Source organism: Emys orbicularis, chromosome 19, assembly GCF_028017835.1.
Source record: "Emys orbicularis isolate rEmyOrb1 chromosome 19, rEmyOrb1.hap1, whole genome shotgun sequence".
Taxonomy (NCBI): Eukaryota; Metazoa; Chordata; order Testudines; family Emydidae; genus Emys; species Emys orbicularis.
Window position 1 is genome coordinate 4223441 of NC_088701.1, and position 18096 is coordinate 4241536.

General features: G+C 49.5%; 1 pseudogene; it reads right to left on the reverse strand.

Moving 5' to 3' along the window:
* Window positions 1-752: 752 nt before the first annotated feature.
* Window positions 753-18096, reverse strand: part of LOC135891780 (complement C3-like) — a 91691-nt pseudogene continuing 74347 nt past the window's right edge.

Sequence of the window (18096 nt, forward strand, 5' to 3'; positions counted from 1 at the left end):
CAGTCAGCCACACTGCTAAATCACCACAGAGAAGAATTTTGTGGTTCTAGGTCATCAAGGGCCGCAGCAAAGTACGCGTACCAACAGGACACTAATTTTACATTTACTACATCAAGTCACAGGTATTTTCAGTGTGGGCACTGGTGACCCTAAAAATAGTGTTTCACTATAATAGTGTTGTATTTGTCTCCTGTTTAATATAATTATTGTGTTGAATATATTTGTATGTGTTTGTGTTATTTCTTGGAAGTCTCCAACTATCTGGCAAGTAAGTGGGGATTGCTCTGTAGTTAGAATTTTCCGCCCAAGCTGCCTTGGTGACCCTGCCAGGGAGGAGCGAGGGGGGTGGAGGCACCACCAAATAATTTCATAGAAAAAAAAGAAAGAAGATACACCCTGCTGAGTGGGTGGTGGGATCCAAAAGAACCCAGACCTTGTCCATCAAAACCTGTAAGCGGATTGGCATTAAAGGAGGTAACCAGGTGGAGAGGGGCGCTACAGCTATATTGCAGACTATGTAAAGATTGGTAAAAAGTCACACAGCAGGACAGGGTAAGAAATCAGCCTTTTATATATATATATATATATAGAAACAATAAGAAGAAAAGAGAGCAAAACCCCCAAAGAGGACAGGGCTAGAGGCGAGTGTCAGCAGCATTGGGACTCTGAGTGGAGATGTCTCCACCTGAGTGTTATGCTCCATCTCAGCTCAAACTGTCCCCTTGGGGCTGCTGGGAAAGCTGGGTCCAAGTTTAGGTTGGGCAGCCAAACATCGTCATGGCTTCAGAGAACTCAAGGAAATCCTGGCAGAGGTTCTGGAAATCCGGCTCCTGGCATTCGTCCTCGTTGGGCCACTTCTCGATCCAGGTGTCCTTGCCAATGATGTAGGATAGCCTGGGACGGACAGGCAGAAGGGTGAGCATGAAGCACAAAATTTGTCCAACTTGTTTGCTCATTTCCTTAGCGGCAGCCGGGTTTGCCTAAGGGCATGGGGAGCGGGTATGGCTGGCCAGGGGAGGCTGAGTCTCCTCAAACAGCCAGGCGTGGCCCCACTCATGGTCTGCCCAGAGCGCCTTCCTGCTTCCTGCCGCTTCCCCCCGGCCACAGCCCATGCAGGCTGCTCCTCTTCCCCAAGGGGGCTGGGGCAGGGGGTTTGGCAGCCGCAGTGGTGGGCTCAGGGCTCCGGTGGGAGGAAGGGGCGGAGAACGGGCAGGGCCGGGGTCTAGCCTCCCCAAACATGCAGTTCACACTCCACCTATGCCTAAGGGCCACATCTGACTTGCAGAGAAACAGTGGGTTGCCTCCCCTCTCATAGGTCCTGCCCAGAGACTACAGATCCCAGCATGCAATGCTCCAGATACAGCATGAGGATGGGACTTTTACCCTCTGTGAGCTGCATCTTTGTTGGGGAAGCTCATTTTCAGGTGCAGTTTTACCTTAATTAATTATATTTCCACACAGTTTCAACCTAAGTGATTTAAGAACTGTGGCTGGATGCAGGGACCATGAAATTGCACTGTCAATGTGATTTGTGCTGGTGAAATAGTTGGGTAGCCCGTGAGGAATGGTGGTCAAGGGTTAGCCTACAAAGCAAACCTGGATTCAATTCCCAGCAACTCCAGAAACTTCATTTTGTTACTTTGGAGAGGTCACCTAAGGCCAGTCAGTGGGAGTTAGGTGCCTCAATACCTTTGAGGACCTGGACCTTAGGCTGTCCGTGCCTCAGTTTCCCCATCCGTTAAATGAGGGTAATAACGCTGCCTCACATAGTGAGAATAAATACATTCGATATTGTGAGGCTCTCAGAAAGTACAGTAATGGGGGCCTGATAGGTACCTAAAATAGATAGGGTAATTACTTAAGGGCGTGTCTGCTTGAAACTGACTAACGCAGGGTAACCACAGAAGGCTACTTACTCAGCTTTCCTGGGCCACAAGTCCGTGCTGAGTCCCCAGATCAAGTAGTCTTTCTTACTCTCCAGCCTCAGAGACTCCCTGCATTTTATGTGGCTGATGAACTGGCGGGTTTTTCCTTGTGGATTTTCATCAGTCCCTGGGAAGGTGGGGGAAGGTGAAAAAAGACGTCACACATAAGAGCAGAGTGAGGAGGAGATAATACGGGGTGGAGAGGGATGAAGATGAAAGGAACAGAGAAGAGGAGACTCCTAGGTGTTCTCTTGAGATTTCAGTACAAATTCAGCCCCAGTGTGACTGCTACGATAACCAATCATTGAAGCTCCAGCAGTCATTAGAGACAGAGACAGGAAGGACAGTCTTATGGTTGCGCAACCGGCCTGGGCCTCAAGAGTTCAGGCCTCAGCTCCTGTTTCTGCCACAGACTCCTAGTGTGACCCTGCACAAGTCACTCGATCTCCCTGTGACTCAATTCCCCACCTGTGAAATGGGGCTAATAAATCCACCCAGTGTCGATTTAGATTGTAACCTCGTCAAGGCAGGGGTTGTAGCTGCGTATGTCCAGTGCTTAGCACAAGGGGCCCCTAATCTCAGGTAATACAAATAATTAGAACAGTCATATCAGCTCCCAGTGAGTGAAGCTGCTTTAAGCTCAGTTAGATCCCTGCTTACTTTGCCTTTATATTGATTTATAAAACGCAGCATTGATGAAGAGAGACTCCACCTCCCTATAGCAGCTTGGGCCAAAGGGCCACCAAGTCTGGGATCTTGACTCCCACAATGGCCAATGCCAATTGCTTCAGAGGAAGGTTGAAAAAGCCCATAATGAGACTGGCCAATTGTGCCAGGCTGACCACAGGGAGAGGTTCCACCCTGTTATTTTGTCTGCCTCTTCGTGGCATGGCTGCCTAGGTGGGTTGAGCAAATTCTTTCTTGTCCCCTTGTGGCGACAGGTTAATGCACTGCAGCATGAGACTAGATTAGCCTTGCTTTAGCACTTCCTCTGGCTAAGAGAAATAGCTCTTATGCCGGCCTTTATCCCAAAGGCCATTCAAAGAAATTGCACCCAGATTGTAGAAGGGGAGCTCTTACCTGCTTTAATGATTTCCAAAATTTCCATGGTGTAGTAGTCAGAACCGCCCACTTCTTCACTTCTAACAAGCCTGGTTTTATACACTTATAAAAAAGGAAGACATACAAAACACTAGTTGAAGGTCTACAGTACTTTTCTGTAGAGAATTCAGTGTGTAACTGACTCCCCAAACTGGCTGTGAGAAAGATGGTCCCATGGTGAGGGCGATAGCTTGAGACCTGGGTTCATTTCTCTCCTCCACCACAGACTTGCTGCGTTACCTTGGGCAAGTCACTTAGTCGCTCCATGCCTCAGTTTCCCCTTTTGTACAATGGGGATAATAGCACTGCCCTGCCTCACAGGAAGTTGTGAGGATAAACATGTTAAAGACTGTGAAGTGCTCAGATACTAGGGAAATGGGGGGCAGATAAATACTTAGGGTTAGATTGAATCTTAAACAGTCATCTGATTTGTTAATTTCTGGGAATTTAAGGCCCCAAAATCTCATGACGTTTCTGCCCCAACAGATCCAGACCTTACCCCGATTCAGCCCGAAAGGCAAACTTTACAATCCAAATCGAATTCCGAACCCTGTCTCTGTGCTCTCCTCATGGAGAAAGACTCCGCAGATCCAAATCACAGATTTACCATAATCCACTCCAGGTTCACAGGCTTCCTCCATTCGTTTGTTCAGGGTGATGGGACCCTCTATCTTCTGCTGCATGAAGCAGTTTTCTATGGGGAAGGAAGATGGGGTAGAGAATCACCAAGGGGGACCATAGTTTCAGCTCTGTTATTAGTGACCCACAGGTGCCCATCTATTTGAATCCTGGGTGAGCCGCGCTAACCCACACAGTGACAGGCCCACCTCCTCTGACAAGGGAGTGGCCATGAAGGCAACCACCCCTCACGTTATGGGGCATAGGCGCCAACGCCATGGGTTCTCCAGGGCTGAAGTAGCTGTTTGGCGGCTGGCGGAAGGCACTCTGTGGAAAGCAGTGGTCAGAGGGTCTTGGGGGAGGGGATGGAGCTGGGGCCGGAAGTGGCAGAGAGAGGGTGGGGTCTCGGGGGAAGGGGCGGAGTGGGGGTGGAGCACCCACCAGGAAAAATAAAAGTCAGCGCCAGTGCTATGGGGCACGGTAAAAGAAGAAACAAGGGATGGAGGGGGTAGGTTGCAGGGTCTAAATGAGGCGATCCTGAGCAGACCGACTCAGACACTCTGCAAAGGAATCAGTAGATGTTGCCCAGAGGAACTCTGCCTGGATGTATGAAATAACCAAGGACCATAAATAGGCCTGGCAATCACAGCTCACTTCCCTCTCTGCACTGATGGATATCTGCCTGGGTCAGCGCCACGAGGAGCCTGGTCACAGGACTTAGTGGAGCTGCAGATGGGGAATCAAAGGTGATGGGAAGGACAGATCCGGAGACTGAGCGCCTCTCTGTGTGCCCGGCAGACAGCAGGGCTACAGCAAGTTCCCCACTGAACAACAGCCCCACCAATGAGGCTACGTCTTCACTACAGGGGGGGGGTCGATTTAAGATACGCAAATTCAGCTACGCGAATAGCGTAGCTGAATTCGACGTATCGCAGCCGACTTACCCCGCTGTAGGGACGGCGGCAAAATCGACCTCTGCGGCTTCCAGTCGACGGCGCTTACTCCCACCTTCGCTGGTGGAGTAAGAGCGTCGATTCGGAGATCGATTGTCGCGTCCCGACGGGACGCGATAAATCGATCCCCCAGAGGTCGATTTCTACCCGCCGATTCAGGCGGGTAGTGTAGACCTAGCCTAAGAGTCAGTGGGGAGTGGAGCCTCCATGGCTCATTCAATACTTGGCCTCTGTGCTGAAACTGACAGCTGGGGGCTGAGGGGTGCCAGCTCTAGGCATCCTGGAATGAGAGGACCCAGATATGTTAAAGAAGTGCCTGACTCCATGTCACCACCCCACCCCCAGGCCAGATTCCAACCATTTAAACAGCTGGTATGTTTCCACTGAAGTTTCAGAACCAGGGAGGAGCATCCCCGTCGGAATGGCTGGAAACCCAGCAACTCCTGCATCCCAGACTGCCCTGCTTCAACGTGTGCAGCCCCACTCCACGGATCAGCTGGCTTCGCCCAGCCCCCAAGGCCCTGATGGGCAGAGAGGAGGAACTGATGTCTCCAATACCCGCTCCCTCCCGGTGACCCGGCTGGCTAGAGAAATTCTGCTTCTACATCCTGCTGCCAGCTCTCCTGCAATTGGTGGGTGTGGTTGCCATTGGAGAAGGGAGGGAGGGACCGTGGGTGAGGGTAGGTGGTCAGGGATGGTGGAAACCATCTGTGAATGCCGGGGAGGAGGGATAGGAGAGGGAGTGAAGGAAGATATTGAGACTCTGCGGGTGTGAGGGGCAGGCTTCAGACTGGAAAGGTGGGTCCCGCTGCTTCCTACCTCCTCCAAGGCCCATTCCAGCCTCTCTGGGTTCCGCTCCCTGGCCCGATCCCAGACCCTGCAGTCCCTTCTGGGTCCTCTCTTGTCTCCCCTCCCCAGGCATGCATGAGCTCATGTGGGGGTGCATCTCCCACATATTTCCACTGAGGGTGCCCTCACCCCGACCCTGGTCCCACCATTCCTGTATGTGGTGGTGTGTAGCAGGGACACAGCCGGCCAAGAGTCAGAGCTCCAGGCTGGGGGACAGACCCAGGGACCATCCTGCCTGTGGCTGCCGTGAGCCTGTATCGCACGTGAGATTCGCCCAGAGCCCACAGGGAAGGAGGGCCCTGATCGGTGACAGAGGGGGCTGATGCTGGGGGCCCCTGGGAGTGCACGCTTGCTGGTAAAGCTGACAGGGGAGCCCACACCAGAGATGTGTAAGCAGAGACAGGACTCTCCTTACCTTCTGCACAGCGGCAGACTTCCCCGTGACAGATCTTATTGAAGAGCCCGCTCTGCTTAGACGGGTGGTAGAACTTGGTGCACCGGTCATCTAGAGAAAGATCAGAGACACGGATCATTCCCCCTCCCGCAGAACAACGGCCACAGTTTACAGCACGTAGGAGACAAGCCTGAAGCCCTTACTCAAGCAGAAGTCCCACTGGGTGACCCTGGGGAAGGGAGCAGCAGTCTGTGGGAACGACTTTCTTAGCTATAGGAAACCATCAACTTGAAATGATGGAATGGTGCTTGTTGGAGACACCCTCTTAATCACGCTAGCAGCAAATTCACCTCTGGAGGTAAAACGGGGGGAGAGGGCAAGTAGGATAATTATTGCCTGTAGTCAGAGGTTCCCCTTATTATTTTGTCTACCTTTGCATGGGTGTGTTAAGGCGATGAGTGTGACCATATATTTCCAGCATGGGGTAATGTTAGAACAGGAGGAACTGGGAGATGGGCAGGAAGTCAGACTAGATTATAATTATCGTCCCGTCTGGTCTTAAAGTCTGTGAGTCTGAAACCAGTGTTCTAATCCAGTAGTTCTCAACCAGGGAGACACATACCCCTGGGGTACGCACAGGTCTTCCAGGGGGTATGTTAATTTATCTAGATATTTGCCTAGTTTTACAACAGGCTCTAGAGCCCTGCAGCGGGACTGGGATCCCACAAGTCCCGCTGATATAATAGCGGGAGCAGGATAAAAATTCAACAAACAATGCAGGAGCAGGTGGGAGTGAGAGTAGATATTGTGGGGCGGGATGGGAGCAGGATTGAAAAAATAGTCCTCATTCACCACAAACAACATGAACTCCCTGGCGAGCAGCCACTGCTCTCTGGCCGCTCAGCTCTGAAGGCAGCGCTCCCGCCAGCAGCAGCGCACAAGTAAGGGTGGCAATATCATAGCATGCCACCCTAACTTCTGTGCTGCTGCTGGCAGCGGCGCTGGCTTGAGAGCTGGGAACCTGGCCAGCAGCTGCCGCTCTCCAGCCACTGAATGACCAGGCTCACAAGTGAAAACAGGCTCCTGTCTCACACTGAAATATAAGTACAATATTTATATTCCAATTGATTTATTTTATAATTACATGGTAAAAAATGAGGAAGTCAGCAATTTGTCAGTACTAGTGTGGCTGGGACACTTTTGTATTTTTATGTCTGATTTTGTAAGCAAGTCGTTTTTAAGTGCGGTGAAACTTGGGCTGCGCACGACAAATCAGACTCCTGAAAGGGGTACAGTAATCTGGAAAAGTCGAGAAGGGAGCGTGAGGTAGTGTAGAGCAGGAGATTGGGATTCAGGACACCTGGGTTCTATTTCCACTGGTGGGAGGGGACTGTGTATGCGGAAGCTGTATTTAGAGCTCTTAATTAGCAATCTGCTCCCAGCTGTGCTACTAGTTGTCTAGGGCTTACCTGAGGGAAAGTCTCTTAACATCTCAGTGCATCCCCTCTGTGACACGGGAATAATGATACCTAAGTACTGCAGCAAAAGTCTGCAAGAGGTAATGATACCAGTGTAACCCAGAGCAGAATTTGAAGCCATGGTGCCTTGAATGGTGAGGAGAGCTGCGATCTGTTACCTATGGTGTAATAGTCGTAGACTGTGACGGATGCCGGCTGAATGAGACCAACTTCGAAAAACTGGTGAGCTTTAAACTGCAGGCATTCGTCCTCTCTGTGAGAAACCTGGGTGCGGGGGAAATAACAGGATTGCTTAGGCCGAAGGGTGGCTGGATGGAAGAGAGAGAATGAAAAAGAATAAAAGAAGGGGAGATGTTGGGGAAAGAAGAGGGCAAAGAGAAAGTGAGGCAGGTGGAGGAAAGAAGAACTAGAGAAGTGAAAGGAAAGAAGAAGTGAATGACACAGAGAAGCAAATTCAGTCTTCATAGCAGATGCTGCATTTCCCACTAAAGTCAATGGACCTACATCCACATACACCAGCTGAGGATCTGGCCCATTCAGTTGCTCCTAGTGGAAAACCTGAATCTGGTCCAGTGACTCAAATTCGGCCATGGGTTGCAGTTTGTCAACCTACTGACGTCTGCGGGGATGCCAGGGTGTATCTGGGAGAGCAGTTTGGCTCATCAGGAGCCCATGAAATAAACACAGGATCAGAGAAGCCCCTTGTCGAGTCTTTACCTTGTCCAGGTAGATCATGAGGTTGCCTCTGTCGGACGGGGCTTTGTCGACTTCAAACTTGGAAATGTATCTGTCGACCCCTTGGGAAAGCTAAATGTGAACAAGGAAAAGTAACAGAGGGGTAGCCGTGTTAGTCTGAATCTGTAAAAAGCAACAGAGGGTCCTGTGGCACCTTTAAGACTAACAGAAGTATTGGGAGCATAAGCTTTCGTGGGTAAGAACCTCACTTCTTCAGATGCAAGTAATGGAAATCTCCAGAGGCAGGTATAAATCAGTGTGGAGATAACGAGGTAGGTTCAATCAGGGAGGGTGAGGTGCTCTGCTAGCAGTAGAGGTGTGAACACCAAGGGAGGAGAAACTGCTTCTGTAGTTGGATAGCCATTCACAGTCTTTGTTTAATCCTGATCTGATGGTGTCAAATTTGCAAATGAACTGGAGCTCAGCAGTTTCTCTTTGGAGTCTGGTCCTGAAATTTTTTTGCTGTAAGATGGCTACCTTAACATCTGCTATTGTGTGGCCAGGGAGGTTAATGTGTTCTCCTACAGGTTTTTGTATATTGCCATTCCTGATATCTGACTTGTGTCCATTTATCCTCTTGCGTAGTGACTGTCCAGTTTGGCCAATGTACATAGCAGAGGGGCATTGCTGGCACATGATGGCATATATAACATTGGTGGACGTGCAGGTGAATGAGCCGGTGATGTTGTAGCTGATCTGGTTAGGTCCTGTGATAGTGCTGCTGGTGTAGATATGTGGGCAGAGTTGGCATCGAGGTTTATTGCATGGGTTGGTTCCTGAGTTAGAGTTGTTATGGTGCGGTGTGTGGTTGCTGGTGAGAATATGCTTAAGGTTGACAGGTTGTCTGTGGGCGAGGACTGGCCTGCCTCCCAAGGTCTGTGAAAGTGAGGGGTCATTGTCCAGGATGGGTTGTAGATCACTGATGATGCGTTGGAGAGGTTTAAGCTGAGGGCTGTAGGTGATGGCCAGTGGAGTTCTGTTGGTTTCTTTTTTGGGCCTGTCTTGTAGCAGGAGGCTTCTGGGTACACGTCTGGCTCTGTTGATTTGTTCCTTTATTTCCTTGTGTGGGTATCGTAGTTTTGAGAATGCTTGGTGAAGATCTTGTAGGTGTTGGTCTCTGTCTGAGGGGTTGGAGCAGATGCGGTTGTACCTCAGTGCTTGGCTGTAGACGATGGATCGTGTGGTGTGTCCGGGGTGGAAGCTGGAGGCATGAAGGTAGGCATAGCGGTCGGTGGGTTTTCGGTATAGGGTAACTCCCAGTCCCTCTGCCCCTCTGCCATGTACATTGGCCAAACCGGACAGTCCCTCCGCAAAAGAATAAATGGACACAAATCGGACATCAGGAATGGTAACATACAAAAGCCAGTAAGTGAACACTTCAATCTCCCTGGTCATTCTATTACAGATTTAAAAGTCACTATCATTGAACAAAAAAACTTCAGAAACAGAGTTCAAAGAGAAACAGCAGAACTAAATTTCATTTGCAAATTTAACACCATTAATCTGGGTTTGAACAGGGACTGGGAGTGGCTGGCTCATTACAGAAGCAGCTTTTCCTCTCCTGGAATTGACACCTCCTCATCTATTATTGGGAGTGGACTACATCCACTCTGATTGAATTGGCCCTGTCAACACTGGTTCTCCACTTGCCAAGTAACTCCCTTCTCTCCATGTGTCAGTATATAATGCCTGCATCTGTAACTTTCACTCTATGCATCCGAAGAAGTGAGGTTTTTACCCACGAAAGCTTATGCCCAAATAAATCTGTTAGTCTTTAAGGTGCCACCAGACTCCTTGTTGTTTTTTAAGGAAAAGTAAGAGGCATTGTGGGTAAGGCAGCGTCTCTGTGAAAGTCGTGCAGCTGGGGGGAAAAACCCCACCATCTCACTGTGACTCAGTGGTGTTGTGCTTGTGATCACGTCTCCCATGATAGGATCTGCGTTAGGGTGACCAGATGTCCCATTTTTATAGGGACAGTCCCGTTTTTTGGGACTTTTTCTTATATAGGCTCCTATTACCCCCCACCCCCGTCCCGATTTTTCACAGTTGCTCTCTGGTCACCCTAATCTGCGTGGAGGATACTAGCCTGCTATTTACTCCACACCTAGGGTTGCCAGGCGTCTGGTTTTCGAGCGGAACACCTGGTCGAAAAGGGACCCTGGCAGCTCTGGTCAACAGCGCAGCTGCCTGACCTGGCTCCACACAGCTCCCGGAAGTGACCGCCATGTTCGACTCCTAGGTGCAGGAGCGGCCACAGGGACACCGCGCACTGACCCCGCCCCGAGCGACAGCTCCGGAGCTCCCATTGGCCAGGAACCACGGCCAATGGGAGCTGCAGGGGCGGTGCCTGCGGGTGCGGGCAGCGCGGAGAGCCCCCTGGCCCCTCCGTCTAGGAGCTGGAAGGATATCTCACCGCTTCCAAGAGCCGCCTGAGGTAAGTGCTGCCTGGCTGGAGCCCGCACCATGAACCCCCTCCTGCACCCCAACCCCTTGCCCCAGCCCTGAGCCCTGAGCCTGCTCCCACGCTCCAAACCCCTTGGCCCCCAGCCCGCAGCCCACTCCTGCACCCCAAACCCCTCATCCACGTCCCCACCCTAGAGCCCGCATCCCCAGCCGGAGCCCTAACCCGCTCCCTGCACCCCAACCCCTTACGCCACCCCAGAACCTCCTCCCGCACCCTGAACGCTTCATTTGTGGGCCCCACCCCAGAGCCCGCAACCTCAGCCAGAGCCCTCACCCCCTCCTGCACCACAACACCTGTCCCAGTCCAGTGAAAGTGAGTGAGGGTGAAGGAGAGTGAGCGACGGGGGGGAGGGAGATGGAGTGAGCAGGGGGCCAGATGTTGGAGAAGAGGCGAGGCAGGGGCGGGCCTCAGGGAAGGGGCGGGGCAAGGGTGTTCGGTTTTGTGTGATTAGAAAGTTGGCAACCCTATCCACAGCTAATGGAGCTGGTACTCTCGCTGAAACAGTTGTGCTTTTCATGATAAAGGTCCCAGGTTCAGTGACCACAGTGTACGTATGCACAGCGCTTACAGGTGTAATGAAAGAGGTGCTGGGGCTCAAGCAATTTTTTTTTTTTTACTTTTAAAACTGACGCAGCAAGCCCAGAGGTGCCGGGGGTGTGAACTGCCAGGCCCAGAGGTGCCGGGGGTGTGAACTGCCAGGCCTAGAGGTGCCGGGGCTGTGAACTGCCAGGCCTAGAGGTGCCGGGGCTCCGAACTGCCAGGCCCAGAGGTGCCAGGGCTCAGCCCTGGCACAAAGGAAGCACTGCGTATGCAGCCAGAGATGACCCATACCTGCAGATAGTTGGAGGGCAGAGTGAGGGGAGCAGTGTCAGTAGATGTTACTGAGCATGCTCAGTACAAGCCAAGCAGCAACTCTGGGCCCACTATAGTTCTGGTTTGGCATTCTGGCTGATTTTATGCAGCTGCAGGAGGATAACACCAATGCTGGAAACATCCCTGGGTTTGTTTGCCTAATAATCCACCCTCATTTTATACCAGGGCAGCAATTCACTGCAATGACTCCTTCGGGGCCTGGCTTTTCTGTGCAGCCTCTTTTTCTGTATCCACAGTTCTCCAGGCCCAAATAACCATGTAGGTCAGAGGATCTAAAGGGAAGCCACTTTTTAAAAAATTCTGGACCCACTGTACAAGAGACTGTATCAAATGCCATCTGCTCTGGCATGTACAGTCAAATGACAGCAGCCCCTCAATTTGCTATTCAATAAAGCAGGATTGAACTCACCTAGATTGGTATGGCCAGATTTTCAAAGCAGCCGGCACAACCTGCAAAATTTGCCCCGGCCCCTGTTTGTGTCTGTGAATTTGGACATTGGGCTCATGGCCTATTCATCCACTGGCATCTCCTCTATCAATGCCAACAAAAGGCCCACATCATTCCAATTGCGGTGCTGGTTACGGAGATGTGAACACCCATCCCCAAGGAAACTGAGCTGAGTCCCAAAAAGGCCCCCAAAACTGCCCGCTGGAGATGACATTCCATCAGCAACCTGGAGAGAACTGGTTGCGGTTTCCTAAAGCTGTTACCAATCCTTAGAGCCGTCTGGTCTCCCTCCACGTTTAACCCTGGAGCCTGACTGTTCACCTGCTGCCTTGGATTTTCTCATCTGAAAGCTCCAGCCGAGCCACTGCATTGTTTATTACGTTCCCTGTTCTCAGATTACACTGACGTACTCTCTTAAGATCCTCCACGTCCGGTGAGAAGCCAGTGAGCATGGAGACATCGATGATGGACATTGTGGCATCAACCACACCGAGGAACCTAACGAGGAGAAGAGAAAATACCCTTTTGATCAGAATTCATCACTTAAACATTGATTCTGTGATCACTCCACCAGCTCCTGTTGGTTTATCATAATTTTTTTGGCCATTCCATAGAAAAATTCATAGCCCAGGATTCTCCAGGTACCCCCTGCATCTGTCCATCTATTTATCCCCATTAAAGGGCATTGTTCTCACCTGATGCAAATTTTAATATAGACTGAACGCATTGCTCCTTCCGGTTTCTTAACTAGAAACATTACAGAAGAGAAAAGAAATTAATATCTCAGTGTAAATTTCATACCAGATAAACCCTCTTTTGGTTTTAGGTGTACGTGTACTAACTTGGCTTAGTAATCAAACAGGTCGTACAGTAGGTGTGAAAAATCCCTCAATAAACCTCCCCGCCCCTCCAGCAATCCATGAATAATTCTTCCCATCCGTGGCACGCAAACTAAAAAGCCTCTCCCAGCTGGGTGGCACAAACGAAATATAGTCTAGGGTTAGCAGAAAGAGGAGACTGAAACAGACAGAGCCCGTGGGTGTGAACTTGGACAGCTGGGAAAGTTAAGAACCAATTTATGGCTGGCTCCTGTTTCTGTAAAAGCGGTGCCAAAATCCTGGATCCCTCTATCCTATGCAAAAAGAACAGGAGTACTTGTGGCACCTTAGAGACTAACAAATTTATTAGAGCATAAGCTTTCGTGGGCTACAGCCCACTTCTTCGGATGCATATAGAGTGAAACATATATTGAGGAGATATATATACACACATACAGAGAGCATGAACAGGTGGGAGTTGTCTTACCAACTCTGAGAGGCCAATTAAGTAAGAGAAAAAAACTTTTGAAGTGATAAGCAAGATAGCTCAGTACAGACAGTTTGATAAGAATTGTGAGAATACTTACAAGGGGAGATAGATTCAATGTTTGTAATGGCTCAGCCATTCCCAGTCCTTATTCAATCCTGAGTTGATTGTATCTAGTTTGCATATCAATTCCAGCTCAGCACACCACACGATCCATTGTCTACAGCCAAGCTCTAAGATATAACCGCATTTGCTCCAATCCCTCAGATAGAGACAAGCACCTACAAGATCTCTATCAAGCATTCTTAAAACTACAATACCCACCTGCTGAAGTGAAAAAACAGATTGACAGAGCCAGACGAGTACCCAGAAGTCACCTCCTACAAGACAGGCCCAACAAAGAAAATAACAGAACACCACTAGCTGTCACCTTCAGCCCCCAACTAAAACCTCTCCAGCGCATCATCAGAGATCTACAACCTATCCTGAAAGATGATCCTTTACTCTCACAGATCTTGGGAGACAGACCTGTCCTCGCTTACAGACAATCCCCCAACCTAAAGCAAATACTCACCAGCAAGCACACATCACTGAACAAAAACACTGACCCAGGAACCTATCCTTGTAACAAAGCCCGATGCCAACTCTGTCCACATATCTATTCAAGTGACATCATCATAGGGCCTAATCACATCAGCCATACCATCAGGGGCTCGTTCACCTGCACATCTACCAATGTGATATATGCCATCATGTGTCAGCAATGCCCCTCTGCCATGTACATTGGCCAAACCGGACAGTCTCTACGCAAAAGAATTAATGGACACAAATCTGACATCAGGAATCATAATACTCAAAAACCAGTGGGAGAACACTTTAACCTGTCTGGCCATTCAATGACAGACCTGCGGGTGGCTATCTTACAACAGAAAAACTTCAAAAACAGACTCCAACGAGAGACTGCTGAGCTGGAATTGATATGCAAACTAGATACAATCAACTCAGGATTGAATAAGGACTGGGAATGGCTGAGCCATTACAAACATTGAATCTATCTCCCCTTGTAAGTATTCTCACACTTCTTATCAAACTGTCTGTACTGAGCTATCTTGATTATCACTTCAAAAGTTTTTTTCTCTTACTTAATTGGCCTCTCAGAGTTGGTAAGACAACTCCCACCTGTTCATGCTCTCTGTATGTGTGTATATATATCTCCTCAATATATGTTTCACTCTATATGCATCCGAAGAAGTGGGCTGTAGCCCACGAAAGCTTATGCTCTAATAAATTTGTTAGTCTCTAAGGTGCCACAAGTACTCCTGTTCTTTTTGCGGATACAGACTAACACGGCTGCTACTCTGAAATCTATCCTATGCTGGTCTAATGTGTGGTCATATCTCCCTCTACTGACAGGCCCTAGCAACTATAGCAATCAGCTAGTCCTAGCTAAAGGAAGTTGCTCCTTTAGACCAAGCAGCAGAGACGTGTGTTTTGGGTGCTGAAGATCCTGACTTCTGTCCCATGCTGATTTCACACTCATGCTGTCTGGAAATGTGTGCACTGGCAGTTTGGGTCTGTAACCAGACTTCCTGGCATAGACTCATCTCTACTTTAGAGGGAGACAATACTCAGAGTAGCTGATAACAAGTGCCAGGATGAGAGAAGGCAGCATCTGCTCCCTCATCTAGAAGGACCCTGCATTGGTTGCAACCTAGAACATGTAGTAGCTGGAAATATTATTTAGTGCCTGCCCTATGGGTATAATTTTGTAGGACTTGGGAACTGGGAGAATTTGAAGAAGATTCACAAAAATACTTTCCAAAGTTAAGAATGTGATTGCAGAGATGGTGGTTGGTTTACACATTGGTGTCAATCCACTGCTGTCCATGGAGTTACTCTGGATTTAAACTGCTGTAACTGAGCCAAATTTGTCCAGATCTGAGGATTGACAGCAAGCTTCACAAGAGAAAAGACAGGCGGTTACTTACCACCCCGGGCTTCTTCGACCGATACCCTCAGGTCAAACTTCTTACACTGAGATTCCTCCTCCCGTAGCTTTGCATTATAGATCGTCATTACGGTTAAGGTCCCTTGTCCAGTTCCTTCTGCCTTCACAGTGAAATCTTCATTCCATTTTGTCTGTAAAGTTGATCCAAGGTTAATTTTCTTTTGTACTTCATGATTATTATTATTATTTAAAGACAGGGCAAATGAAGCTAATGAAGAAAATGAAACTGGTGAGATTGACAGTCACTCACCCGGAGGGGCTGGGGGGACTCTGCAGAGGCATTAGCATGAAGGAGAAAAAAGGTTACTTTCCAGGGAGTAATTCTTTTTTCTCCAGACGTATTGCTTCTCCAGAGCCAAGCCTAAATAGCAACCCACCCCCTCCCACTTCTGGATTCAGCTCAAAACCACACACTCCAGGTCACTAACCTTGCAACAATTTACCTCGGGATGTGTGACGCAAACCCCACCCAGCCCAGGGCTGCTCACTCAGCTGCGGTGACTCACCCCTCCAACGGAGCCTGCCGTGACTATCCCTGGTCAGGGCCCAGGCCAGATGACTCCCAGGGACAAGTATTTCACTGTCCCCATCAGAGCTGCGAGTTACTCTGAACAACAGCTCTAGTCGGCCAGGGACCTTCCTCCGGCCTTGTAGTGTTACAGATGCCCCAGGCTTCTGGCCTGCCCTTGATCCAGTTCCTGCCCCAGCCATGCCTGAGCCTTGTTCCAGCCCACTTCAGCCTCGTCTGTGCCCTGCTCTGACCTTGCTCCAGCCCTGCTCCAGCCCTGCTCCAGCCTGCATCTGCCTCCTGGCCCCCTAGGCCCTCGGACTGACTCCAACCTGGCTTTGACCGTTGGCCTACATCCGGACTCTGACTGCAATCCTGATTTGGCTTGTCTGTGGATTCTGACCCACGGCCTGTCCCCAGACCCTGATTTCAGCATTGCCCTTGGCCCAGTCCTGACACTAGAGCCGGCTCCAACTACCAGGCCTGACTGCCTAGAACCTAGGGCCTGACAGGATGTGGTGGATTCTCTATCACTTCAAGGCTTTAAGTCAAGACTGGATATCTACCTAAGAGACACCTCACAGCTCAGCTAGAAGTTATGGGCTTGATGCAGAAATTAGTAGGTGAAGTTCTCTGGCCTGTGTCATGCCGAAGGTCAGATGAGATGATCATAATGGTCCCTTCTGGTCTTAAAAATCTGAGTACAAAGTATGGATGATTTGGAATTGGTGCCAGGAATCTGAATCCCCCCTCCCAAAAGGGTTTGGGTAGGAGGTTCTAGTCAAATTCCCTTTCTCTATAATCAGTGATCTCTACTAATCAGACAGAGAAGCACAATACCTCTTCTGTTCTGGCCACCAGAGCGTTCTGATTTAAGATGCTGTACTTTATTGGATGAGCACGGCGCGGCAGGAGAATAGAAACGTCCAAATTCAGGTCTTTGTGCTGCGGAACGTCTATCTGGTACTGCGCAAGAGCCTGGAACACCATGATGGTCGCCTAGAACACCAGGAGGAAGACAAGAGGGTTACATCTTATTGTCCTATTGCGCTGAACATCTGACAGCTTCTAAAGAGACTCTTTAATGAAGAGGAACCAAAAATACAATGAAAGAAAACACCAGGGTTCCACTGGGTGTCACGCAGGCAAAGGGTTATATGCTAATATTACCTGGCTCCTCTGTCGTGTGTTTCATCAGTAGATCTCCAAGCACTTTACAAAGCAGTACAGTATCTTTATCCCCATTTTACAGATGGGGAAATGGAGGCACAGGGCAGGGAAGTAACTTTCCCAGCATTGCCCAGGAAGCCAGTGGCCAAGCCAGGAATAGAACCCATGGTCAATAAATAAATCATACATGGTCAGTTAGCTTCCCATCACCCCTAGCTATTAACAGGGGCCAATTGTCAGCTGGACACAGTGCAACAAGATAGCGGCTCCTTCTATGTATATGTAACCCACACACCTTCTGGTGGCACCAAGACCACTTAGCGAGAGAGATTAATGAATTTGCTACAGCCTTAGCTAAGGGCTGTATGACTTTTAACTCATGCAGGAGAGGCTGATGCATTTAGCTCCAGAGGTCCCAGGTTTGATCCCGCCTACTGACGACCGGGGTCTATCGGTATTACAAGTGGGGGCTTGTCCGGGACTCGAACACGGGATCTGTTGCTAAATGGATGAGCCTCGCCTGCATGAGCTAAAAGCCATGTGGCCCTTAGCTAAGGCTGTAGCAGATGCATTAATCTCTCTCTCTAAGTGGTCTCGGTGCCACTAGAGAGGACAGAGCACCACACCCAGGAGGTGTGTAGGTCACATATATAGAGACATCTATGCCACACACAGCACAGTGTTAGGGATAGAACGCATGGCCTGTGACTCCAAAAATACAGACCACTCCCAGCAGAGCTTGTAGTGTCCATTTAGGTAGAGAAAAGACAAGACTCAGGAGCAAGGAATGTAAAGGGACTTCTCAACTGAAGCTGCTGGACACAGACAGACCCTATAGTTCCTAGTGGCCTCCGTACCCCAGGGAAGGGAGGGATATCTGAAGACACTCCATAGATATTTATTTAGCTGTCACTAGCAGTAGGGCTTTTATCCTCTCTAGTGCCTCATGTAAACACAGTTTAAAAACAAGAATAAAAAAACCCATAAGCTTACAGTTCTACTTAGAGATGGATTAAACCCAAATCAATTCAGATTAGTCATGATCCACCATGGCTTTGTCATATGGACTCAGACCGTTGGTCCTACACGCCTGGTACCCTGTCTCCTGACCAATGGCCAAAAAACAAACAAATGCCAGAATGAGTCCAGATGCGCGTGTGTTTCTGCCCATGGGACGAGAAGGCCCATTGACTCCCTGGGACAACTCGCTGTCTTAAAGAGAAGCATGTGCTCACACCCATCACCTTGGCAGGATGGAGTCTCTAGT